This window comes from Petaurus breviceps, unplaced genomic scaffold (assembly GCF_028583685.1).
Source record: "Petaurus breviceps papuanus isolate PSGF00001 unplaced genomic scaffold, PetGlider_PUasm1.0 185, whole genome shotgun sequence".
NCBI lineage: Eukaryota > Metazoa > Chordata > Mammalia > Diprotodontia > Petauridae > Petaurus > Petaurus breviceps.
The window spans coordinates 5,171,843-5,199,805 of record NW_027185797.1 but is presented as its reverse complement, the minus strand read 5'-3'; the positions used below and the strand labels follow the sequence as shown (position 1 = coordinate 5,199,805).

The 27,963-nt window shown below is 39.3% G+C and overlaps 1 protein-coding gene and 1 pseudogene across 1 annotated transcript in view; one reads left to right on the top strand and one right to left on the bottom strand.

Annotated features, from left to right (window-relative positions):
* Positions 1-27,963, top strand: part of ACKR4 (atypical chemokine receptor 4) — a 781,696-nt gene that overhangs the window by 201,258 nt on the left and 552,475 nt on the right. The gene's annotated exons all lie outside the window — the stretch shown is intronic.
* Positions 2,636-3,599, bottom strand: LOC138161439 (lysophospholipase D GDPD1 pseudogene; annotated as a pseudogene).

The following is a 27,963-nucleotide window of genomic DNA, read 5'->3' as shown; positions in this document are numbered from 1 at the left end:
ATATTGATATAACTAATTCTAGTTTATAAAAAGACACATCACATACCGTAGATCTGAGGGAAACCTGTCTTATGTGCTACCATGTTTCCCCGATAATAAGACACTGTCTTATTAATTTTTTGGACAGAAAAACACCAGAGGGCTTATTTTCAGGGGAGGGCTTATTTTAATGAACATTGACAGCAATTTTAATAAATAGGTAAATGTGAACAAAAAAATGTACCTTTATTCAATAAGCAAATCACTGGGGAAGAACAGGATGACGCTCTCACTGCTGCAGCTCTGATTGGATGCAGCTTGGAGCGCGGGGTGCGTTTCACGGGGGGGGGGGACAGTGCATACAGAGGGTACCGTAATGTAGCGTGTAGTGCAGGGGATCACCTTCACTACAGTAGCAATCTCAATAGGGCTTATTTTCAGGGGAGGGCTTATTTTAGAGGAATCTTACACAGTAAGGGGAGGGCTTATTTTCAGGATAGGTCTTATTATCGGGGAAACACGGAATGTGACCAATTAATTCACTTCAGTAAGAACTTGTAAAATACCTGTTATGTACCCTTAAAGTATTGTACTAGGTACTAGAGATACAAGGAAAAAAAAAATCTAGTCTCTATCTTCAAAAATCTTACATTCTACTCTATGTGTTTATGTGTTTGTTTATATATGAGGAAGGACATATGCACAGATACCAGATAAAAGGTTCCTTTTGAAGATGTTCTGGTCTGTTCATGGTTATAAGGGGATGGAGGGAATCAGAACCTCTTCCTGGGGTAAAGTTGCTTAGATGTTAATAGTCTAAAATATTTACTTACTCTCAGACTGGTCTTCCTATATGTAGACCCTTGCCTGAATGTACAGGATATGAAGTGTCATTTTTATTTTTCATTAGTGGGAATAAACAAGGTAAAAATACAGTAGTTACATCAGAGCCCAAGGGGTTAACAAAGGTTTATGGGGCCAAGTTGAGGGCAGAAGAGAGCCACAAGGCAAAAAACCCATGGAGGGGGCTAACAACTACTAACTGAATGAGCTTCAGCTAATAGGCTGAGGGACCTAGGGAGTTGCTGTTTTTCAGGAAGATTCTTCCATTTTTAGGGAGGAAGCAAATTACCAAGTTCATATGGTGAGTAACCTACATTAGAATCTGAATATCAGACCATTTTTTTCCCCAGCACATCCTCAGAAAACTTAATTTTTGTTTTAAAAAATGCTGTTTTTACTCTCATGGGAGAGAATGATTATTCTTCATAAGAAAATGGTTCACAAATGGCAAATGTCTGATATATCACCTGCCCTACTGTAGAGCATGGTCTACTTCTGACCAGAGGTCAGAGGCCCCACTGATGACAAATACCCCAAAGGATTAGAAATAGATTTACATGTAGTTATAGAAGAACAGCTGAGAGAGAGGGAATATTGGGAAATCTTATTTCCCGCTAACACTGGAAAGGGACTACTTGATTAGCAAAACAGTGGCTAAAGATCAGATGGGGTTATCCAAAAGTATGGAAACAGTGAGGTCACCTTCTTTAACATCATGAAAATGCTGAAGAGTCAAAGTAGTTTTGTACATCCAGAAATAGGCCTGTAAAACACAATTAAGCCTTGTCACAAATTGTGATTTTTCTATCTCTTGAGAGGGCCTAGTCTTAATAATAACCTACAAGTCTACTTTACAATGTTTACAATGAAAACAAAGTTAGCCATACAGTGTATACACACACATACATACACCCATACACACATGCCCCCCAAAATTTCAGATTAGTCTAACATTCTTATTAACAAAATTATATAAAAATAGCCAGAGAAAAATTAATTCAGTTTATAGATTTCTGGTCAAGTGGTGGTATTTGCAATTATTTCTATGAAACTGACTACTGATCACAGTATGTATCTTGTCACATAACTGCGTCATTGGGGTTTTTTTTTTTTTGGTGTTATTTTGGTTTTATTTTTACTGCTTCTTCTACTGGTTCCTTTTTCACTGTGCAGGCTAGCAATATGTCCAGAAATAAAGAGCCAACTTAAGAATGGCTGCAGTTTTTCAATAATTTAGTTTTACTGATTAACTGATCTCAGCCTGGTGAATGTGAAGATCCTTCCAAGTCCTGGATTTTACCTAGTCTGTTATCTAGTGTTAGTCTTTGATTTGCAAATACTCACAATAGATAGAATGCAGAAATCTTGATCAGCAAGAAATAGAAGACAGAAATCTTGATCTGCTATTCATTTTGTTTTTGCTTTTTTTTTTGGAGGTGGGAAGGTAGGGCAATTGGGATTGTGACTTGCCCAAAGTCACACAGCTAGTTTTTTATGGTAAGTGTCTGAGGTCGGATCTGAACTCAGGTCCTCCTGCCTCCAGGGCTGGTGCTCTATTCACTGCACCACCTAGCCTCTCCTGCTATTCATTTTCTACATGCCTTATTGCAATTGTTAGTTTTCTAAATAAAAACCATGGACAAAATAAAATCTGGAATGTACTTTAAAATAAATATAAATTATAGTTTCTGAATTGTGAACCCAGGTTTAAAAATGAGGTCATGGAAACTCGATTATATCTTTTACAATTCTGGAAGTGGTTTATGTGATTCTGAAAAGAAAAAGAATATTCCTTAGTCTTCTTTGGATGCCTTTTTTATGTTGACTTATGCATAATTACATAAAAATTCTTTACATTTTTTGGATAGGCTGTCATCTCCCCACTTGCTCCCAAATAAAAACCTTTTTGGTATTTGTGTTCCTCACTTAGTACCCAAACATATACCTGAATGCCTTGGGCAGTGAGGTGGTCAAATAAGACTTTCCTCATTAGCAACCTGTCAGCGTGAGAAAATTTTGACTTCTTGATATGCTCTGTGATTCCTTCAGTTTCAGTATTATAGACAGCATAGGAATTTCGGGAAAACCCCCCGACAAAACAAAGCTGCTCACAGATGGGCACAAAGGGCGAGAGGCCAGTGGTAGAACAGGCTAAGAATGAGCAGAACAGGTTGTAGACTGAAGAGAATGAGGATATCGGGGTTCTTTTTGTGACACTTTTCTCGTTTCATTTTTGGTGTTGCTCACACCATCAAGTGCTCTTGTTTGTGCTGAGTCACCAACTCTGAAGCCTTCTTAGTCAACAGATTGTTGTGCACTTTGACATCAATGTTTCCTGGAGTGTGAGAAGAGGCCTCCCAAACTTCCTTCAGTAATGGAATGTGTTTGTCTTCTCCCTGACTCTGGCTTCCTTTTGGAATGTTACCTCCAATTTGCCAAAGTAAGATGGGGGAAGTCACAATACTTGGGGCCAGAGATGTTCACACTTATTGCATTGGATCTCTTCAGATTCCCATCATGAGATTCATCACTTATGTGTTCTTTGTGATATGGCAGTCCAGTGCCAGCATATTAGTTCCCATATTAACTGCATATTGAAAGGCTGCCATTGTATTCTCCAAGTTCCCTCCAGCATCTCTGCAGTGAGAGATGTGTTTTCTGAGGAATCGTTCTTTCTTCCTCTGGTATAGCAGGGTTGGATACTTGAACAGCAAGAATGAGGTCACCACACAGCCCCCCAGGGTGGACAGCAGGTCAGTCACAGCCGAGGATGACATTGGGTGAGGAGGGCATCCTCTCCCAGTATGGCCCTCGCCTCTACCTGGTGACCTGGAGAGCTAGGCAGCAGAGACAGCAGCACCCTCAGACCATTATTTTGAACCAAAATATCAGATAGGAGGATGGATTAGAGGGACACTAATGAAAAAGAAGGAAAGCCAAGACAGACAACAGGGCATACATCACTGCAGATCAGGAACAGATGGGTAAGTCAGTCAGCCAACTGGGGATTTCTAGACCTGATAATAAGCCTGTTGGTACAGTCACTTTTTGGAGACCATCCCAGTCTTGCTCTTCTGATTCTTAGTGTGCTCAGGGTCTGGCCAGGGGGGCACCAGTGTCTGACAGCTACCCTAATTCCAAGGTTCTTTTGTGTCTGCTTCCAGGTTTCACACTCAAATTCTATCAAACTGTACAGTTTAAGGCATTCAATTCAGCTCAATCAGTATCAGTCCTGGGGCCTGTACTCTCCTGATTAGTGACTATTTCATTTGGCCCATTATATTTTGCTTCACCTTACACCCCAGGCATCTTTTCCCTATCTACTCAGATCAATATATCATCACCACTGGAAAGAGTACATCATTCTATTTCTCTAAGGATCTAGTCAGACTTCCTGTGATTTTCCAAACCCAGATTTTCCTCCCCTATCTCTCTTCCCCTGGAGGAGAACTGGCATGGAAGAAATCATTGAAAAGATGTATGCCTTGAAAAGTAACAAGGCTTGTATCCAGAGTGAGGGATAACTGATGGCTTCAAAGTTTCAGGAGATTGAGGAAGGCTGTCCGCATTAGTCTGTGAGCTCCTGGAGAGCATAGAGCTTTTTTGAATTGTGTTTTCTTTTGTTTTTTGTCTTTCTTTGTATTTGCAGTACTTAGCACAATGCTTGGAACTGACTAGTCAGGCATTTATTTCATAAGGGTTAGCTTACTAACTTACTAACTGATTCACATGTGAACTGGACCACATGTGGAAGATTTATTGGAGGACTTGGACAAGAGTCAAAGAAAATGCAAAGGCATAGAGGGCATGTGATCACAAATCCAGCAGTGCCCTGATGTATGGCTTTGCTCCTACTTCTTAGGCATTTCAGATAAGGACTGTGATGTGTGAAAGTTTGAGAGACATAGTTTCTGGGTAGTTAATGATTTTATTAATTATTCTAGTTAATAATTAATCAAAGGTATCAATGCCACTCTTGAATGCCAAAGATCCTTCATGGAAAGTACTCAATGTTTATGTGCCCCCAAAAGAATGGGAGCTCTTGATGGTGGCAATCAACTCTGACTGATTAATAATTAATTAATATTATAATGAGAGGTGAACTTATTCTAATGAGGGGCTGGGGGACTTGACTGATCACTCTTGCTTCTACAACACTCCCAGCTTTAGGTTACCTAGACAAAGGATCTACTCCCTCCCATCCACCCCAAGGTGAGAAGAACACAATGGGCTTCCCTACTTGGGTGAGGTGTGAACAAGATTGAGGAGAAAGTTAATCCAGTCTCATTATCATTGGTGTCTTTCAGATGCTGACTTGACCTAGTAGAGAATAATGAATTAGGAAGAGAAAAACTCTGTATATAATATATACTATATTATATATAATATATATACTATATAATATAATACAATAACTGATTTTTTAAATAATTATTCTTTTCAAGACTTAATTTTTTTCCAAACACAAATTCTATCATAGATCTCTTTTTACCTGACCCTTAAGGATTTCAGATTGTTTGTAACACTTTGTGTATATCATTAAGATATGTGCAAAATGGGACAGCTTTGCACCAGGCAATTGTTCAAAGGACAAGTCATGCTTTTTTTAAAAAAAAAACCTACTTAGAGAATTAAGCCAATTACACTTTAGTAATTTTGTCATTTGTAAATTTGGAGTAAGTGATCTGTCAAGTGTAAAACCATCTCAAGGCACTTGGCAAACTAAATCAGAGAATATGCAAGAAGAAGAGTTTCACATTGGGGGAAGAAAATGACTTCAGTAGTTTAAAATATTATTTTCTTCTGAGACTCTTCAATAAAAACAACTTAGGTTTATATCAATTAACACAGTTCCTGGAGAAGATGCAATTCTGTGTTAATGGAATTTCTTTTTCTTTGATAGTTCAAACCTTGGCTTGGTGCCAAAAACATTTTCTAGTTTTATATGACTCCCTGATTGAGCTCTGAAGAAAAAAGCCTATCAGAGTAGGTTTTCAATCTTCTATATTGTTTTTAGAGATCCGATGGTAAAGTGTCTAGAGGCTTTCAGCAACTGGTAATCCAGTATCAAAGGATATTATTTCTAGTTAGTAGGCTTCAAACTGTGGTACATGTATGTAGCACGTGTCAGAAGAGATGATTGTTAAACTCATTATTATTTCTAACTCAAACTTTGAAGGAATCTGTGGTGATATATCTTTCCATATAAGGACCAGAGAGCTAGAAGACATTTAAATCATCATTTGTTTGTAAAACCTTTGTGGGACAGATTTTAGCATCTGCATTTGTGTTTGATACACTGATCCTTTCCCACCTAGGGTTTTTGGTTCTAATATGATTCTAATGTGTTCTAATGCGGCTCTAGGGCTGCCTTTCTAAAGCTGACAGAAATTCACTATGTCCCTGTATTAATTAACCAACAAGGAACTTCAGTATCTGAGTTGTCCACTAGGTGGTGTTCAATTGAAATACCAGATCAACATTGTCAGTTTCTCTCTGTGGCACCTACCGTGTTTCCCAGATAATAAGACCTATCCCGAAAATAAGCCCTCCCCTTACTGTGTAAGATTCCTCTAAAATAAGCCCTCCCCCGAAAATAAGCCCTATTGAGATTGCTACTGTCGCTACATTATGGTACCCTCTGTATGCACCGCCCCCCCCCTGTGAAACACACGCTGCGCTCCAAGCTGCATCCAATCAGAGCTGCAGCAGTGAGCGCGTCATCCTGTTCTTCCCCAGTGATTTGCTTATTGAATAAAGGTATATTTTTTTGTTCACGTTTACCTGTTTATTAAAATTGCTGTCAATGTTCATTAAAATAAGCCCTCCCCTGAAAATAAGCCCTCTGGTGTTTTTCTGTCCAAAAAAATTAATAAGACAGTGTCTTATTATCGGGGAAACACGGTATGTGGAATGACCTTTCCAAAAGGCTGTGGTATCATAGCCAGTCTATGCATGCGTATATATACACATATTCATAATACAATGCACATATCCATGTACACACAAGCATACATGTTGTACAGTGTGTGCATGTACTTAAATACACATTGTGCTATGTACATGTGTATATAGTATATTGGGAAGATATTTTTCTTCTAAGGAAATATAACTGTAATAGAAGACAGTCAAAGAGCACATGGATTTATTGTTTCTGAATACTAATTTGTTATATGATCTTGGGTAGATAATTTCATCTTTTTGGCCTCAAGTTTTCTTATCTATAAGATGAAAATGGGGAGTGAAATAAATGATCACTGAAGTCCATTCACATTCTATGATTCTGTTTTGCAGGTTGGTATGTACAATTCTTGCCATGTCCTGAGGGTTGAGAAAGGTGTTTAAATTCAAGCTTTTGAAATTTATGTTAGGTGACTCATTTAGCATTCCAATCCCCTATGATGAATGGGAACATCTTTTTTTTTTGGTGTTATTTCTAGAAGACAGTCTTCGTAGGACTTTGGCATCTTTGACATAAGTGGTTAGAGCATACTTTGATGTTGAATGATTTGCCTTGAATTCAAACCTTATCATTCTGTCACTTTTGAGATCATGCCCCAGTATTGATTTTCTCACTTTAGGTGGTACAGTGGATAGAGTGCTGGGTCAGAAGTCAGAAACATTCATTTTTGTGAGTTTAAATCTGACCTCAGACATTTACTAACTGTGTGACCCTGGGCAAGTCACTTCATTCTGTTTGCCTCAGTTTTTCATCTGTAAAATGAATTGAAGAAGGAAATGGCAAACCACTCCTGTATCTTTGCCAAGAAAACCCCAAATGGGGTCATGGAAAGTCAGACATAACTGAAAAATGATTGAACAGTAATTTGCATGTTGGTGTACTTGGGATTAAGACAGATATAAATGCAGCATCCAGGATCTCACTTATATGTGGGTTATCTGAAAGTTAGATTATGTCTAAGTCATGCAGTGGGTCAACATCCATTCAAAACCATAGTGCATGCATTCCCCACCAAAGTATTTCTTTTACTAGCCAACCAGAGGACACATAAATTCCAGCAAAAGACAATTAAATAGTGTAGCAATTGAAATGACATGTGTACAGGGTTATTTTCTCCCATAGCTTGCAATAGCAGCAGTGGAGAAGTGGTATATCCAGAGACCAGGAAGTACCATATATAGCTAGGACAACTCGTGTCCCAAAGTAAAGTACATGTGCATCTCCCTCTCTCTTTGTCTGCCTCTCTTTTTCTCTGTCTGTCTTTCTCTTTTGACATGGCTTTGATTCCCACCATACAAATGACATCTCACCCGGTACTTCTATTTTGTGGGTTTTTCTACAGTGAATGTTTCAGTCCTGAGCCAGAAGCTCCCTAGCTCCCAGCACATTCCAGGATGCATCTTGACACAATTCAGCTGTAGTGTTAAGCTGACATAGCCTATGAATATCAGGATTTATAAAGTGAAATACAAATGACTTTTATTCACTGTACTATTTTGGATAATGCAAACTCTTATTTCCCCACCTCAGTATTCTTACTTAAAGGGCTAGCCACTACTCTCAGAAAATAAGAGGCTTTATACAAAATCAGGAAATCTCTTTAGTTATCATTCTATGAAGGAACTCAGTTGGGTAATGTTCTAAAAAATTGCTGTGAGGTGAGGGGAGGAGTATTGTTACTGCTTGTTTCAGTCTTGGCTTCTTCCCTGGGCATCTTATTCATTCATATCTTTTTAGGATATTTAATTCTCTGCCCAATTTTAAACTTCTATTTGTCTCCTAATCTTCCTGATTCAGCCTAGTTACTGGGACAGGTAGAGAAGGCATGTCCTGTGAATTGGGGGTGGGGAGACACAATTTGGGAAAGAACCATTAGAGAGGCCTCTAGGATGGAATGCAGGCCACTTGTTAAAAGGCTTCTTCATTTTTTCCCTCTGTGTCCAGAATACTTATCTAAAGAATGGATTTCCTGGGATGATCCTCATTCCTGGAATTGTTGGAGAAGATGCAGTGGAGGGTTGTCATCGGGGTGAGTACAGATTGGAGCAGCTTGGTGGTTTTCTTAAAATCTTCCCTGAGGAATTCCCTTTCTGAGAGCCCAGATTTTCACTTAGGCAGACTGCCAGTAGTTATCACACTTAATGTTAGGCTCATCCTGCCAGCATGTTGATAAAATGCTACTCTCCAACAGATAGTCTTTGAAAACCTATGGATGAATAGTCTTTAAAGAAACCACATAACTAGAGATCCATATTGGTATCCTGATCTACCTTGAATGATTAGGATTCTATGCAGCAATTCTATCCTCATGTTTCTGTCTATAGTTTTGCATGAAATGGCCACATGTTATCCTCCCATATCTATGTAGGACTCATGTGCCAGCAATGCACAAGTAAAGGGATTAATTTGGTTCCCTGATTACTCAGGAGCTACATACAGATGATGAAAAAAATTTCCCTTGGCCCTCAGAAGTTATGACTTGTGCTTAGGTCCTTCTACTGTAGTCAGTTCACCAGGGACAGGTGGTGATTGGTTAATTTTTACGATTAAAATTAGATGTCTTGCAGGACTGAAGAATCATATATACAGTGCTATGAAGTGAAGGTATTCACTGATGGAAATGTGCTTCTTTGAACCTAAAATAAACGAAGGCTAAGATTTTAAATAATATCTCCTTCCATTCAAACTGGGATATTGAGAGGGACTCTAATGAAGAAAAAGCAATTGTAAGGCGAATAACAGAAACATTTCCTTACAGAGGGCTTGTTAAACTGCAGATAGACAGCAGCAAAATCTAGAAAGAATTTGATGACCTTTTACACATGGGACCATTTGGATGAAGAAATTTAATTCATTCTATCATTAATTCTTTCACTCAAAAAATACTTAAGTATCTACTATATATAATGCACTGTTCTAGGTGGTAGGAAGAGACAGAAGAATAAATAAGAAATATTCCTTGTCATCATGGAGGTTATAATTTAGTATATTTGAATTTCTGGTCCTCAGTTCAGATATCTAAATGTTGTATTTGCAATTATTCTTCTGATTCAGCTATGTTGACTGCTATCACATAGAGTTAGTCATTTTCTGCTATCTAGATTGTAAGTCTCTTGAGGTCAGAGGCTATGTCAGGGGCTCTTTACCTCTTTCAGATCATGGACTCCTTTGTCCCAATCTGATGAAACCTATAGGCCCCCTTGTCAGAATGTTTTTAAATAATTGAAGGAAATGCTAAATTTCAATTATATGTTAGTGAAAATGAAGATAACACTTTTTTTCCAATCCAAGTTCCCAGTTCCCCCTTGATATGGGCTGTGTATCCTAGATTAAGAACCCTTGGACTATGCCATTTTAATATTTGTGGCCTCAGGGTTGATCTCTGTCCTTTTAACATAGTAGATGATTGATACGTTTTGTTGAATTGAAGCACAGTATATGTGTTGTATTTTGGCTTTCTTGTCTTAGATGCAGTTTTATGTTTGAAAAAATTTCCCTGCTCTCATTGTTTTTAAAATAACCAAACTCATCAGTTTAGGGTTCTGCATCTTGAGTGAATCTTCCGGAATCATGCTTGGTCATTACATCGATCGGCATTCTTAAGTCTTCAAAATTGTTTGTCTTGAAAGTGTGGTTTTAATGTATAAATTGTTCTTCTGGTCCTTCTCACCACACAAATCTCCAGAGGTTTTTCTGAAAATTCCTTTTTGTAATGTCTTACAGAACAATAGTATTCCATTCCATTCATGTTTCATAATCTGTTCAGCTATTTTTCATTGGGTAGATAGCCCTTTAATTTTTAGTTCTTTGTCCTACCACAACCACAACCACTGTGCTATAATTATTGTTGTAATATGGGTCATTTTCCCTTGTTATTTGATCTCTGAGATATAGGTCCAAAATTGTGTCGCTGGGTCAAAGGGTAAGCACAGTTAAGTGATTTGGGGGACATAGTTTCGAATTGTCACCAGAATGGTGGACTCATCCACAGCAACACCAGTAGCATGCTAATGTATCTTCCCACAATCCCATAAACATCTGTCATTTTTTTTTCTTTGTGAATCTTGCCAGTCTGGTGGCTTTGAGGTGGCACCTTAGAGTTTTCTTAATTTGAATCCCTCTATTTATTAGTAATTTGGAGATGGGCATGGAGATGGGCAGGGGGAATGTCCCATGAGAGAAAGAGCCAGTGGGTGAATTTGTCTGAATCCTAAATCCTATAATAAAGCTGGAAAATAGACTAGAGCCTGTGAAGGGCTTTAAATGACAAACACAGGAGTTTATAGATGATCTCGTAGACAATAGGAAACCACTGGAAGTTTTTAAGAAGGACTGACATTGTCAGAACTCTGCTTAGGGAACATCATTCTGGTAATGTAGGAAGGATGGATTAGAATGTAGAGAGACCCAAGGCAGGAAGACCAATTAGGAAGATACAACAATAGCTCAGATAAGTAAGGCTGATGTCCTGAACCAGGGTGGTGGCTATGAGAGTGGAAAGGAGAAAGTACCAGAGTGTTGTGGAAATGGAATGGGCAAGTTTTGCCAACTGGCTGGCTATAGAGGACAGTGATGAGATGAAGAAGATTCTGTAGCTATACACCCACTGACCAGGAGCTTAATGTAGTCCTCGACAGAAATAAAGAAGTTTAGAAGAGGGGTGGGTTGGGGAAAGTAGGACAGAAAATGACTTCTGTTTTGGCGTTGGTGAGTCTGAGATACCTATCATGGCCCTATAAGACATCTAGTCCACAGACAAACCAGATAATTGGCAGTTAGGGAGAGAAAGGGAAAGGCAGAGATCTACACTTAGAATATCTCAATTGTGTTATTTGGCTTGGTGCATGAATTCAATTAATCACATAATTGTCAAAACTGACTTTGGCTCCTTAAGATGCCTGGTTATCTAGCCTTGGACCAATCACTTTACAACTCTGGTACTCAGTTTTACTTATCTGTATTATGAAGATAGTCACCCCTATACTAGCTACTTCCCAGGGTCATTGTGAGAGGGACAACTCTTCTAAACCTTAAAGGACTAGAGAAATCTGAGTTGCTGTTGCTGCTGGGTTGACATCGAGTTATGTGCCTGCCAAGACATACCGTTAGTGGCGTTTCTCAGTTTCTGAAGTTGTCACTTTGTACAACAGAATGACTTCTGGAAGTGCACGAACATGTTACTGTAGACGTGACAGGCCACTAATTGAGACCATCTAGCTTTGTCTGCCAGGACACATCTTTGCAGCCAGCCGGTTTCTCCCCGCCGAGTGGAAGAGCCAGCAGGGAACTTTGGAAGCCAAAGATAGCTGTGAAAGGGTCAGCAAGGCTGAGGATGCCATGACATTACGAGAAGCCTCAATAGGAAGTGGGAAGCTGGTGACGGCATCGGCTGGCTCTCACCAAATGGACGACCAGCATGTCACTTGGAGTTTATCTTCCTCTCCAGTAGCCTTCGAGGAGACCTTGTTATTTTAGGACTCAGATTCTAGGAATCCGTTGTTGCTTTACAGCAAGTGTTTCTAAGGCCATGGCCCCTGGGTGTCTCACGTGGTGGAGAGGATGAAAAATCTGTCTAAATGTCACTATCCATTTGGATTGTGGTCTGGCACTCTGAGTGTAAGGGCTAAGTTGTGGGAAGTTGCTCCACTGGGAACAGCAACAAGAGTCTACCCAAAATAGGATATGTCAAGCCATCTCTGCCCAAGTGCTGCTAAGGGATGGAAACCTGCCTGGGCAGTAGCAGAGTCTTCTGTGAATAATAATGTCATTGATTGAATTCATGTCCTTTTTTAAAAAAAATCCTAAGGGTTCTTATCTAAGCATTGAAGCTTTGTGCTATTATTTAAAGGATTTGGAGATGATAATAATTGATTGGAATAGATTTGTGATTTCATTGGCTTAGGGAATGCTGAGGGAGGAAACTTTCCTTCCCAATGTAGGTGAGTATCTGCTCCACAAGCTAAGAGTCTTGCCTGGGGCACTGGGATAGGAAATGACTTGTCTACAGTCATACAGCCAGTGTGTGGTAGAATTAGGACTTGAACAGCTCTTCCGGACTCTGAGACTGATTCTATCCATTATGTTCAAACTGCCTTGGATTAATTAAGAGAACACAAATGAATAATACTAGTTCACCTAACAACCATAGCTGTAGTGCCCGGCACATAGAAAGCCTTGATAAATGCTGGTTGACTTGATTTGACTTCCACTCATATATTGACAAAGATATATTAGATATAAAGCAATCTGAAAATCTCAAAGTGCTAAATAAACACATGCTATTATTATAATCAATCCAATTTGGGCATCACATTATCTTGTGTAAACTTAGCTATTTCTATGTTCTGTCCCCTCGATAGAATGTAAGATCTTTGAGGTCAGGAGAGGTTTTTCATTTTGTCTTTATATCCCTAGCTTCTAAAATGGTGCTCCACATGGAGATGCTCAATCATGCTTATTGAACAAGATGAGGTGCTTTAAGGCTTACACAGTGTTTGCTCCACAAAATCCTTGCGAGGTAGGCAGCAGGAATGTTGCAGTCTGCATTCATAAGTTATAATCTTTGCTATCATCTTTAATTATATCTTGTATCTCTTTAATTTATGTGTCTTTCACCTGACTGAATAATTTTTTCCTCCTAGGTTTTTTTTTTAACATCTCATTTGAAAATATCTAGAAACCATCCTTTCCTTGGGAGTTAAGAGATATGTAGTTTTTTTTTTTAAATGATGTTATTTATCTTCTGTTGTTTCTTTTAGGCAGTTGATAATCTGTCTCGATCTACGTGAATTCCCTCTGGCAAGTCTTCCATATGCGAAATCTGTGGCCATGTGTAGATGTTTGAATTTAAATTGAACAGTATTTTAAAAATGTGCCTAGCTGCTATGAGGTAGAGGTAAAGAATTCCATCATTAATGAAAGGACTGTTGGGGAATAATGCACCATTGTTAATGTTCTCATTTCAGGCTTGTGGCTTTTTCAAGGCTTCTGGGTATTCAGTGATATTTTTATTCTTGGTCCTTCTTCCATACTAAATAAGAATTATTGTATACAGAATGATCCATTAACAATAAGACATATTTAATAGGCTATTACTAAAGTTCACAAGCTCTATTGAGAAAAGGTCACTGGATTTGGAGTCACAGGACCTGAATTCAAATTCTATTTTTGTTACTAGCTTTGTGTCTTTGCACACATTTCATTTTTCTGGACCTAAGCTTCCTCATCTGTAAAACAAAAGAGAGTATATTGGGTGATCACTGAGGTCCCTTCCACCTCAAAGTCCTATGCACAGAGTTCACTGAAAATGTATCAGTCTCAAGCAAGGGATCTTAACCGGGAGTCTGTGAACTTGAAAAAAAAATTGATAACTATTTCAATAGAATTGGTTTCCTTTGTAATCCTATGTGCTTTATTTTATGCATCTAATAACATTAGATTGAATTTTATAGCATTTTAAGGTTTGCAAAAGTGCTTTACACATATTATTTCATTTGATCTTGATGACAATTATGTGAGGTAGATCCTGTTATCCCCATTTTACAGAGAGGGAAACTGAGGCTGAAAAAGTTTAACTGACTTGCCCAGGGTCACACAGCAGTAAATGTTTGAGGCAGGATTTGAACTAGGGTCTTCCTGACTCCAAGTCCAACACTCTATCCCCTATGCCATTATTCTTAGAAGGAGTACATAGCCTTACAGTAGGATCCATGACACAAAAAAAGGTTAAGAATCCCTGGTCTAGAGTATGCTACCTAGTTTAAAAATCCCCCCTTTTAACTGTTATACCTTTGAAACCTTTTCACTTTGCTCCTCTTTCTAATGGAAGGATTAAACATTTCATTCCATTTAAACTACAATAAGCAAATAAGAACAAAATTCAATGAAACATTTGAGAGAGAAACCATTTTTTTTATTGTTCATTTCACTCCTACAATTTCAAAGGTTCATATTCCTTCTTTTTCTGTTTTCCCACTAGGAAGCCACTTTAAACGAGGCATAGTCCTGAAGCCTAAGTATTCACTTAATTTTCATCATCCACATTAAGTGATCCAACAGGTTTAGAATTCTCCTTGTCCCCTTTCATATTTGCCCTCATTTTGGCAGCTTCCCTTCAGCTTGGGCCTAATTCCTCACTGTGTAGCCTCTTCTTCCCCAGATGGCTTTTATTCTTGCAGTTATAGAATTTGAAGCTAAATGAAAACCCAGAGATTATTCAGTCCAGTGCTATCACTTGGCAAATGGAGACACTGAGGCCCAGAGGTGACAACCTTCTTCAATTTTCACTAGATCTGACAGATCCTACCAAGAATGAAGGTTGACATTTATATTGCACTTTCAGGTTTGCAAAGCACTCTACATACATCATCTCATTTGAAGTTGAAAAGGCTTTGAGTCAAGGCTGGCAATGTCCTGTGTGTCCATCATTCGCTAAGAGCCTGCCTATTTTGTGATCCTTGGCAATATCATAATTATCTCTTGACACCTTCCTATTATTTGGAATGGAGAAAATAATAACCCTCCATTCTCTCACTCAGCTCCCACCAGAGCAGTAAGCAACTGAAAAGAGGGCAGCCATGAACTGTATGACTAGTTTGATAGGACAGCTTTTTGTTGCTAACTGGTTTGGACCTCCTTAGTTCCAAACTGATGTATGCCTTAAAAAGGAGAAGTATCCTCCTGACCCTTCAGTCCGACATAGCACTTGGAATGCAGAGGGTGTGCACAAGAAGGTAAGGAGAGTGCTACAGAGGAGGAATTCTCAGTCTTTTCTGTGTCATGGAGTAAATTCTCAATACTTAAAGCCCCTGGACCTTTCTTTGAGTAATATAGGAAAAAATCCATAATTGATAAAAAGTTAAATTTCAGTGAAAATTGAATGAAAACCAAGATATAATTTTTTCCTCCACCCAAGTTTGTGGAGTGTCCTATCTATCACTCATGCTCTGTGAAGGTCATAAGAGTTGCTGCCTTGGAACAGGAATTGAGTTCATAGAGTCATTGATATGGAAGAACAAATGTCCTCAGAGTTCATCTGGTGTCCTCATTTTATAGAAGGGGAAACTGAGGTCTAGAGAGGTCTAATGACTTCCCCAGGGTCATGTAGTAAGTAGCTGAACCAGGGTTTGAATCTAGACTCAGTAATCTTTCCACCACACCACGCCATTTGCTAATAAAGAACCAGTCTGTTGGAACTCACCACCAGAAGGCTGACTATTAGGCGATGAAATTTTTTGATAAGGCTATAATAGCTAATGTTTTTTATATTGAATTTCAAGGATTGTGAAATATTTTGTATGCATTATCTCATTCAGCCTTCCCAGAAACTCTGTGAGGCAGGCATGGCAGATGTTTTACAGATTACTACATTTTAGAGCTAAAGAAACTGAGATTCAGAAAGTTGAATGACTTTACTGACTTGCTTGTGGTCCCACAGCTAGTATCAGAAGTGGGATTCAAACCTAGGTCTTCCAGATGCTCTTTCCATTAAAGGTTGGGGATGACTTATGTCTAGGGTCTTCCCAGATTCCAGTAATAGGGGCTCTTCCAGAAAGGTACTCAACATAAAATATAGGTAGAGGTAACAGAGAACTGTTTATTATCTCCAACTTAGAAACTGCATAAGAAGCAAAGGCATGCCTGGACAAAATTCAGGAAATTCCAAACATCTCAGATGGCCTGTTGTTCTCCCCCTGAAAGTAAGGACAACTGCTGGAGAGATATTTTGCTTTTACCCTAGCCCTGAATTATCTGAGCAACTCACAAAGTGTAGGTCTTCTGAGCAGCTGGTCCATGGTCTTCTCTAATCTGTGGACTACAGAATGATCCCACATTTTCCTCTAAGAAGCATGCTGTTAAAGAGATTTTTCCCTTGCTTGGCAACAGGCACCCAACTCAGAAACTCTCAAACTAACAAGGTAGTCAATAACCAAGACTAGAAATATTTGTTTCTCAGGTTTGTTGCTTGCTGATCTGTGTTTAAAGAAGGGCAGAGAGAGGCAAAAGGCACCATTACTACTTGAGAGTGCAGCTGGGGTGGAGGGAAGGGATTCCTTTCCTCCCCTTGCTGACAGCTCAAAGCATATGCAGAAGGAGAAACAGTCAGTCAACAAGCATTTATTAAGCTCTTATGTTTAAGGCTCTGTGTTAAAATTGCTGAGGATACAACAAAAAGAAAAAAGGCAAACATGGTCCCTGCCCTCAAGAAGCTCACATTATAATGGAAGAGGCAACATGAAAATCATTATATATATATATATATATATAATATGTACATTATATATACATATATATGTATGTATATATAAGATCCATGTAGATTAGCTGGAACGTAACCATCAGCGGGGAAGACACTAGCAGCTGAGGAGACTAGGAAGAGTCCAAAAACCAGGGTTTGGTCATTTCTTCTCAACTTGTATTATAGTCAGTCAAGTGGCATCAATTAAGCACCTACTGTGTGCCAGGCACTGTGCTAAGCACTGGAATACAAAGAAAGGCCAAACCCAGTCCCTGTTTTCAAGGAGCTCACAGTCTAATGGAGGAGACAACACGCAAACAGCTATGTGCAAACAAGATATGTTTAGGCTAAATTGGGGGATGGTTATTGTCCTTCATTCTCGAAGAGGACCAAAGTGACATCACTATGTTGGGGTCAAGGTGCAGTGTGTCTGACTCACCGCAGGTCAGGCACAAATAGTCTATATGAGTATTTGGGATGAAGTCTCTACATTTGCACATTTCATGTTTCTTTGGAGCTACTGCAGTTTTCTGTTTTGCTTATAGAATATAGCACTTTCTTTGATGCAGGCAAGCCGTGCAGGGCAGTCCTGTGCCAGTGCTTCTCAGGTCTCAAATCAATTCCAGAGTTCTTCAGAGATCTCAAGAGTGTCCTTGTATCACTTCTGACCTCCACGTGAGCACTTGCCTTGTGTGAGTTCTCCGTAAAATAGTCTTTTAAACAAATGTACATTTGACATTGAAACAACGTGGCCAGCCCATTGGAATTGCACTCTCTGCAATAGAGTTTGAATGGTTGGCAGCTCAACTTGAGCAAGAACCTCAGTGTCCAGTACCTTCTCTTGCCAGTTGATCTTCAGAATCTTCCTAAGACAATTCAAGTGGAAGTGGTTCCGTTTCTTGGCATGACACTGGGAGACTATCTTGGTTTCATGGGCATACAACAATGAGATCAGCACAATGGCTCTGTGACACTTCAGCAGTCTAATGCTCTCCTCTCCCATACTTTCCTTCAGAGCCTCCCAAACACTGAACTAGCTCGGGCAATGGCTGCATCAAACTCATCATCTATGTGTACATCCCTGGAAAACATACTGTCAAAATAAGTGAACTTATCCATAACATTCAGAATTTCTCCATTTGTTATAACCAGTGGCTCCATGTATGGATGTGTGGTGCTCGCTGGTAGAGAACCTTTATTTTCTTGTTTTTTTAGTCTAACATTAGCACAAGTGGCAGAGAATCTCCCTGAACTTTGTTGTATTTCAGCCTCAGAGACTGTACTGAGTGTATAGTCATCTGTGAGGAAAAAAAAAACCATGTACCAATTCTCCTTCCACTTTAGTCTTGGCTTGTAGCCTTCTCAAGCTAAATAGTTGAATGTCAGTGCAATAGCTGGCCTTGATGCAGACAGGAGGCATTAGGATTAAGGAGGATTGGGGGCTTCTTACAGTAGCTTTAAAGATTACAGATTTGTGAGAAGAGTGCATTTACCCCTCACTCTCAATCCCTCATTATCTTTGAAGCAGCTTCCAACCATTAGGTACCAATCAAGAGTAGCTGTGTCATCCCAGCAAGGCATATATCCCTCTTCAGGAGGCAAGACTGTACACCCAGATCACCATGGGAGGCACACTAGTCCAGCCAACCAACAAATCCTGCCATAACTCCTGTTACAATTCTATTAGGGGAAGTATGTATACACATGCATATGTACATATCTAGTTTGTGACTTGATCACAGTCACCTAAGTCACAGACTTAGACATGTACATATGCATGTCTGTACATACAAGCAATTCGGGTTGAGGTAGGAGGTACAAGCAGCCCTGGGGAACCAGAAAAGTCTTCCAAGTTGAAAGTGCTGCTTTAGTGCATTTTAAAGAAATGTGATTCTAAGAGGCAGAGGTGAAGAGAGAGTGTGCTCCAGGCATGGCAACACCCTGGGCAAAGGTTTGGAGATGGTGGGTGAATTGGTATTTGTGAGGAATACAGCAAGAAAGGCAGTTTGGCTGGCCAGAATAGTGAATGAAGGGATTGGCCCTTATCAGTACAAGGACCAGGCACAATTCCAGAGAATGGATAATGAAGGTTGCTGCTCACCTTGTGACAGAGAGGTAGAGGATGAGATACATAGTTTTGGACCATGCACAAAGTAAGACTTTGTTTGACTGTGTATTTATTACAAAGATTTTCTTTTCCTTATTCTTCTCAATGAGGGTGAGAAAGTAGATTTTATTAATTGAAGAAAATAAAATTGAACTTAGAAAAAAGTGAATAAAGGGGAGTAACGTGTAATAAGGCGAGACAAATTTTGAAGTCCTTTAAATCTCAAACAGAATTTGTATTTGGTTTAAGAGATAATAGGGCCACTGAAATTTACTGAGAGGGAAGGGTAATGTAGAACAGAAACATAGAGCCCTCTTTGGAACTAGTGTGTAGCCGTCACTGTCAATGCAGTGTAATGGTGATGTAATTTGAATTTGAAGACCCCTTCTTGTATTGGCAAGTAAGCAGGTACTTAGCACCTTGTTTCAAGTTAAGCAAAGGTAGCAGGTACTTAGCACTTAGTAATTGATCAAGCCTCAGTTGGGGAAACAGATGATATGAACTCCTGCCTCCTGTTACTGATGTAACAGGAAGGGGTTGCTGAAACAGGAAGTAGTTAATGTTGTGTGTATATAAGGAAAAGCCCCAGGAAGGGACAGTTAAAATTTCTTGGGACCAGCATCTGGAGGCAGAGCAGCTACAGAAGAGAAATGAGAATTGAGAACTGAGTCAGAATTTCCTGAGAACTTGTGGTGGCAGAGCTTCTTCTGAAGAGGAGCCCAGGAGGCTGAAGAGGAGCTCAGGAGTCCAGGAGCCCCTTCCCCCCCAGGCTGGATAAGGTATTCTGATTTTTTGAATGAGATATAGAAGACTGAGGAAGCATGACTGGGATGCAGGGACTTTTTCTGTTTGTGGCTTGGTTGAGTCTTGAATTCCTGGGAACAGAAATTGTGAAGGATTTGAGATGGACTGGACCCTGTAAACTTCAGTGTGGAGAAGGACTTACATGGAAAGCTGCACAAGGAACTAGGATCTGTCTGTCTGCCTTTGAATTCAGGTGACTATTTGGTGGATTCAGGTAGGAGTTGCCTGCCTTGAGTCAAGATGAAAAGACTGGGTACTGAGTAGTGATGAAATTGTAGTTTACTAGTGACCTTGGGGTGGAGGGTCTGTGTACATTTTCTAATGATTGTACTTAGTGATTAATGATACTAAGTAACTGATTGCTGAATAAATGACTGAGTTAACTTAGTGTGTCCCATAAGTGGAAGGAAGACTTTGACTATTGTACTTTGAGATGATTGTTCTTTGTTCAAAACTTTGTGGCCACTATGATGGAAACTATGTGGCCAATTTAATGATAAGCTGTTGTGAATACTATATTGTGATCTTCTGTGATAAGGTGCAATATTGTGAATGCTGTACCTTGATTTTCTGTGAATGTTTTGCTTTGATTTGTTACTGAATAGAGTGTTCACTATACTGTGTAATCAGAAACTTAAAAGCTGTTCACATTAGCATTCTTCTGGAAAGCTGCTCATGCATGGTGTTACATACAGTCATTTTGACCATCTCTTAGCTGATGATGCACCATTCAGCTAAAATGATTCTAGGAATTGGTAGCCATCATTACAATGGATCAAACCAGATATGGTCATTTTGATTCGATATGTCTGTAGTTCACCGCAACTAGATTGTAAGCTGCATGAAGGCAGGGAATGTTCCTTTCTTCCTATCCTCCCCATCTTCCAGTCCCTAACTCCCATTATAGTGTTCTCTCTACATAAAGAACTTAGCAGTGTTTCTATAGTCAGTGCCCTGTTCTTGAGGATGCTAGAGATTTGTTTTAGTGGAACTGGGTGGAAATGAAATGCCGGTCCCAGCTATGGGTCTTTAGTTTTTTAAGGCTTCTGATGATGTGGTTTAAAATGAAAGCGGTCTGTTAATTACATGGAGGAGGCCATTGGTGCTGTTTTGTTTTGTTTTTATTTTTTTCATGACTTAACCAGGATCCATTCCCTCCCCCTCTTTTTCTTACATAAGAACATTTTTCCTTGTTCTCATTTAGGATGAAAAGCAGCCCCTCAGGCTGCTTGCTTTGGATCCCCCTGGATTAATGACCACAAAAGCTATTATTGTTCAGCTTTCATTACTGTTCTCAGCACTTTTCTATTTTTTTTGAAGCTGAAGGGAATCCAAGGAGACATAAAAACAAATATATTTTCTGTGGGCTCTTGAGGCTTATCAACACAAGGACCAGCATCTGGGTTCAAAGAAACTCAGCTCCCTTACAAGAAGGAGACTGATAAAAAAGTTTAAACTTTTTGTTTGTTTGTTTTCCTCTGTATTCGTGAAAGAAGCCTTTTTACAAATGAGGAACATGAAAGTCCTTCCCCTTCCCATCCACTCAGGCCCTGGTCATCTTTCTGGCTGTTGCAAAAAGATACTGTAAACACAATGGAAAGAAAGATTAGGAAAGGAATCCCTGGAAGGAGTTATTAAGTGAGGATGACAGAAGAGAAGTAAATAGAAGCTCCGATTCTGTAGCTAAGTTGAATATCCCTCTATAAGAGGGTGACCTTGAGCACTAATTTTTAGCAATGCTTTGATTTTCAGGTCTTGCTTTGCTCCTTCCCCCGATTTTCTGCAAAATAGGGTTTATTTTGTTTCCTCCAAATTGAGAAGAATATTACTGATCATTAGTTGTGCATCTCAAGTACAGCTCTGATCCCTCAGTGTCTGCCTCTCAGGCGAGCTGATGGTGTGCCTGGTGGAAATCTAGAGGAAGTAGCTCCATGGACAGGTGTAGGGGTGTAGGACCAGACCTTTGGTTTATTAGTATGGGAAACTCCCTCTACCAATGCAGACTGGCATTTGAAAAGCAACAAGGTATAGTGTATGGAGCACTTTCTTTGGGGTCAGGAAGATCTGATTCAAGATAGGCCATTGATTCACGTTTGGCTGAGTTACTCTGGGTAAGCCACTTAACCTTCTAATTCCTCCAAACCACTATTTAAGACTCCATTTCTATACAGGAGAGAAAAATGTTGACTTAGCCTTCTATTCCATCTGAAAAACTTGACTAAATTTTCCTCCAGAGGATTATAACAGTTAGGCTGCAGGAAGAAGAATCAGACTGAACAGACTACATTTTCTACCTCCACAGATTTCTCTTCAGTGGGACAATGTTCCCTCATTCTCTGCACAAGGTCAGCATCACTGATCTAACTTTGGAACTGTCTGGTAGCTGAGTACAAGTTAAAAAGGCAGTCTAAAAAGAGTTGGTCTATTCGGTCCTGAGAGACAAAGGCTAAGAAGGAATTCCATCATTAAAGCCATTAAAGATCGGCAAAGTCTCTAAAGTCATGAATGCATTTGGCTAGACTAAAAGGGTCTTTGTGGATGGACCTCATTGGCACAGTACTTGAGAGAGATTCAAGTTCTGAGCATGTAACAATTTTATAAAATGCTCTAAGTTTTTGTTAAGGGTTTTACACATATAAGTTATCTCATAACAACTCTGTGATGTAGGTGCTATTATTATCCCTGTTATGCAGATGAGGAAACTGAGGCTGGCACAGGTTAAGTGACCTGTTCATGGTCACATAGCTAGTAAGTGTATAAAGTAGGATTCGAACTCAGGTTTTCCTGATCCCAAAGTAATGCTCTAACCCCTGCAAATCCCAAATAGATTGTAAACATCTCAAGGACAGGAATTTTGAGGCCATTCACCTTATTGCTTCACCCAGTATGTCCCATAGAGTAGAAAAATAATTTGTATTCGTTGATGACAAGTGAAAGAAAGTACCATCTGATACTGTGGAATAGAGAGGAGGCAAATTTATAGAACTCCTTACTCCAAGTTGCTCAATCTAAAAAAGTAATTCAGAAATGCGAGAAGTTTAGAAATGCAGAATGAATTTCCAATGAGACTAGGATGTCTGAGGCTGGAGACCTTATGTCTTAGATTGAAGTGATAGAGGAGAGTGTTGCAAACCGAGGCCAAAGGGTCTGACCCCGTGTGAGAATTCTTATACTATGTATACGTTGGAGGCTATTTACCCAGTCCCGTATTATCATCATTGCTTGCCTCCTATAAAAGCTTATGTTCCTTTGAGGACGATGAGATGTGGGTGTAGGACTAGACAAATATGAGGTTCAAGGAGGGAAATTTTCCATCTTCCACATCTTGGAGCAGCATGTTCTTTTCCAGTCTGAGTATGCAAAGGGAAAAAAAGGCCCAATCAATGTGATTTAAAAGATGGCACATGCTGATTCTTACAAAATGCACCGGGCGTGACTTTCTAAGCTTCACTTAAGCCAAACTCCTATTAATTCAATTAATTTAAATAGGGTTCTTCTTGCATGCTTTTTGGGCAGGTGTGGTCATCTATCTTGCTCTAACTAAACTGATTCCCAGAATCAGATTTGGATCAATTAAGACCCTCATATTTTGACCATATATTGACAGTTAGAAGGAACTGTGGGTCTTCAAATATTTAGTGCCTGCAACAAAATCTCAAGCCAATTTTCCTTGAGTATGCGCTATGGACAAGGTACTGGGTTAATGGCTTTAGGCATTAAAAGAAAGGATAAAGATGCAGTGCTGGCCGGTAGGCAGTTGATAATCTAGTTTTGGAACCAAGACATAAATGTGTCAGAAGTCAAGTGACAGGACAGATTGTCAACCCAGGAAAGTCCCGGCCCACGTCAGGACAAGATTAATCGTCAAATGTGTTGTACAAAACAAAGGAGTTCAGAAGGCATGTTGGGCTGGTATGGGCTAGGGAGAAATTATATAGGAGGAACAATTTGTGCTTGGTCTTGAACGATGAGTGGTTGGAAAAAGAACAATATTTAAAGTAATTAAGCCTTTTCCTTCCTTTGTACAGGGAGTTCCCAACTTAGAATAGGTTATGTTCCAAAAGATGCCCACTAAGTCAGTTGTTTTGGAACATGGAATGGATTTTCCCATCAAGAGAATGCTATAAATGGTATTAAGGTTGTCGGGCCAGCCTGCTCTAGCCTTTATTACATTTTATAAGATCAGTGTGTGCTATATCTTCTGAATCACATTTATTATGTTCTCCTATCCTTTGACTGCCCAGACTGGACAACAGTGTGCTACTCAAAGGCCTGGAGGACCGAAAGTATCTGGAGAAGTGTTTGGGTTCCCTAGAATATAACAATGCTTCTATGAGAAAAAACAGGCAAGATTCAGACTTGAGAGGCCAGGGAAGCATCTTCTCTGAGCCCTGCAGTGAGGGGGGGGTCTGTCCTCTCACTGTGTTGTGGAGCAAAGGTTCTAAAAGGAGGAGAGGTGGAAAAGCATGGGGGGAGACCAGGGCTTCTGAAGGGTAAGTGCTGTGGGCACCCAGGCTTTTCTAGTCTATTTAACTTCATGCTTTGCTTTTCTTCTCTAACTGCCTTGCTTCCTTTCTCGTTGGTATCATTAACCCCACAAATCTAGAACATTAAGGGACCTGAGAAATCTCCTCAAATAATCTAATTTCACAAATGAGGAAACCAAGCCTCAGAGAGGTGAATGCCATGCCCTGAGGTCATATGCTTAACATATACATAACAGAACTGGGATTTGAACCAAGGTCCTCCAACTCCAAATTTGTGCAAAGACTTTTTTTTTATGAGTTTCTAAGAGTTTTTTTTAAATACTTCTGATAAAAGAGCAGGGGGATTCAGAGAAGAAAGAAATTTATGGAATCCCTTACTCTATGAATTGACCTTCTATGACAAGAATAAATAAATCTAGAAATGTCAGAAAGAATAAAGTAAGTTGGGGCAGCTAGGTGGTGCAGTAAATAGAGCACCGGCCCTGGAGTCAGGAGCACCTGAGTTCAAATCCAGCTTCAGACCCTTAATAATTACTAGCCATGTGACCTTGGGCAAGTCACTTAACCCCAATTGCTTTGCCTTCTTCCCTCCAAAAAGAATAAAAAAAGAATAAAGTAAGTTACTCCCATGTCCTCTATCCTTTTTTCCACTTAAACCTCATAATTTTGATGGTTCAGGGATCATTTCATTCTAGCTCTATGATAGAGAGAGCCAGGGCAAACAGATGGGGAGCTGAAACCCATCAGTAGCATCTGCAAAATGAAAGAAAACCTAGAATCCACTGTGTAAATTTTCTTTAGGGGATTTCTCAGGCACAGTGGGGTAAGGGCTGGACCACACACAAGTTAGACATATTAGCTTTGGCCCTAAGGAGTACAGATAGGAGGGGGACTGTCTCCTTTTTTATCTTTGTACCCCTAGCAGTTGGCACAATGCCTTCGTGTGTAGTAGGTGCTTTATATGTTTTGGATTTAAATTAATTGTTGGATGGGTGGAGGCTACAGAGACAAATTTAAGCTTAATTTAAAAAAAGCAAACCTAAAGCCAACAGCTCTGTAACAATGAGAGGAGGGTTTTTTCACCTTTGTGTGTGTGTGAAGACTTCTTTGGCAGCTTCATGAAGCCTTTGGACTGCTTCTCAGAATCATGTTTTTAAATAATTGAAGGAATTGCTCAGTGTCAGAGATTAAGTGAAAAGAAAGATTGATTTGCCCCCATTGACATTCACAAAACCTGCGAAATCTATCCATGAACCTGTGAACTCCAGGTTAAGAAGCCCTGAGTTCAAGCTGTTCAAAAGTGGGGTGGGGCTCTTTGGGAAGGTAATGGCCTTCCTTGTTTTTTTTTTTTCTTTTTTAGATGTCTGCAGGTGAAGGTTGGATGAATATCTGCCAGCACTGATGTAGAGAGAATACTTGTTCAGATATGAATAGGATGAGATGGTTGATAAGGTCTCTTCTAAATTGGGAATTCTGTAATATATAGCAGCATTAGTTAATTTTTCTTGTGATCCTTGAGTACTGGCCTGGCTTCATGAATGAATGGGTGAAAAATCATTTATCAAACAGTTACTGTGTTCAAAGCATTTTGCTACATGCTAAAGATACAAAGATAAAAAGCAAGGCAGTCCCTTCCCTAAAGAAGCTTGTATTCTAAAAGAGAAGACCACTCATATAAGCAACTGGGTAGTATTTGAATGGAGTGTTAGACTTAGAGTGAGGAAGAGCTATGTGACCCTGGGTAAGTCTTTTAACCATTCCCTGCCTCGGTTTCCTTATCTGTAAAATGAAAATAATATTTCATAGGGTTATAAATAGAGTGCTTTGCAAACTTTATATTATCCTCATCCTCATCATCATTACTACTACTATTATTATATTTAAGGGCGTTGGGGGGGTCAAAGAGGGGTTATTTGGTCTGGGAAATTACAGGGTTGATGAATGGAGCCATAGGACAAAGGATTGACAATCCTCTCCAGGAGTAGTACTATTAATTTGATTATTATATTCCAAATTGTGTCCTCTAGAGTTTGGAGAAGAGCCTTCCGAGGTCTTTGTACCAGAGCTGTTCTTAAATGAATATCCCTGCAGAGATGCCTTATTCAGGTCAGCATTCCTGAAAAGAGTGCACTGATATAGCATTGCTTTTTCTACTCAGTAGGATGCTGAGAATACATATATCAGAGTGCCATAAATTGAACCAGAGTTCTTCTAAAGATTCCCATGAAAAGAACAGAATAGGTGAAATTCTGTTTTAGGCCTAGTTTTGACCTTCCTTGCCTGATTTTCAGATTTCATGTTGGACTTGGTACTGTAAGCCTCAGCTCATTCTAGACTTCTCTTATGGGATTTCCTTCTCTAAAATGTCCCCTTCTCAGAGACACTGGACTTTGTTTTTTTTTTAAATATTTATTTTGCTAAATATTTTTCAATTGCATGTCAAATATTTTCAGCAATCATTTAGAATTTTTTTGAGTTCCAAATTTTCTTCCTTCCTCTGCCTCTCCTCCTTCCTTGAGAAAGCAAGCACTTCAATATCAATTATGCATGTGAAGTCATGCAAAATATATTTCCAGATTAACCATGTTGCAAATGAAAACATAAAACAGTAAAAATAAAGAAAGTGGAAAAAAGCATCCTTCAATCTGCATTCAGAGCTCATCAGTTCTCTCTCTTTTTGGAGATGGGTAGCACTTTTTTTTATCATGGATCATTTGGAATTATTTTGGATCATTGTCTTGATCAGAGTATCTGTTTTTCACACTTGATAATCATTAAAATACTGCTGTGTACAATGTTCTCCTGGTTCTGCTCACTTTACTTTGCATGGATTCATATATTTCTTCCCAGTTTTTTTTCTGAAACCATCCTTCTCATCATTTCTTATAGCATAGTAGTATCCCATCACAATCATATACCAAAACTTATCTGGCTATTCCCCAATTGATGGACATCTCCTTGATTTCCATTTCATTGCCACCACAAAAAAGAGCTGCTATAAATGTTTTCATCCAAATAGATTTTTTCCCCCTTTTCTTTGATCTCTCTGGGATACAGACCTAGTAGTGGTATTTCTGGGTCAAAAAGGAATGCACAGTTTTATAGCCCTTTGGTGTAGCTCTGAATTGTTCTCCAGAGTGGTTGGACTAGTTCACAACTCCACCAACAGTACATTAGTGTCCCAATTTTCCCACATCTTCTCCCAAATTTATAATTTTCCTTTTCTGTCATCTTAGCCAATCTGATATGTGTGAGGTTGTATCTCAGAGTTGTTTTAATTTGCATTTCTCTAATCAGTAATGATTTAGAGCATTTTTTTCATGTGACTATTAATAGCTTTGATTTCTTCTTCTGAAACCTGCTTGTTCATATCTTTGACCATTTATCAACTGGGGAATAGCTCTTATTTTTATTAACTTGACTCAGTCCTTTATCAGAGAAACTTGCTATAAAATTGTTTTCCCCCAGTTTCCTCTTAATACTAAAACATTTTTTAAACAGGTTCCTAGAGGCTGTTCTTAAACCTTGACAATGCTTTGGTCTA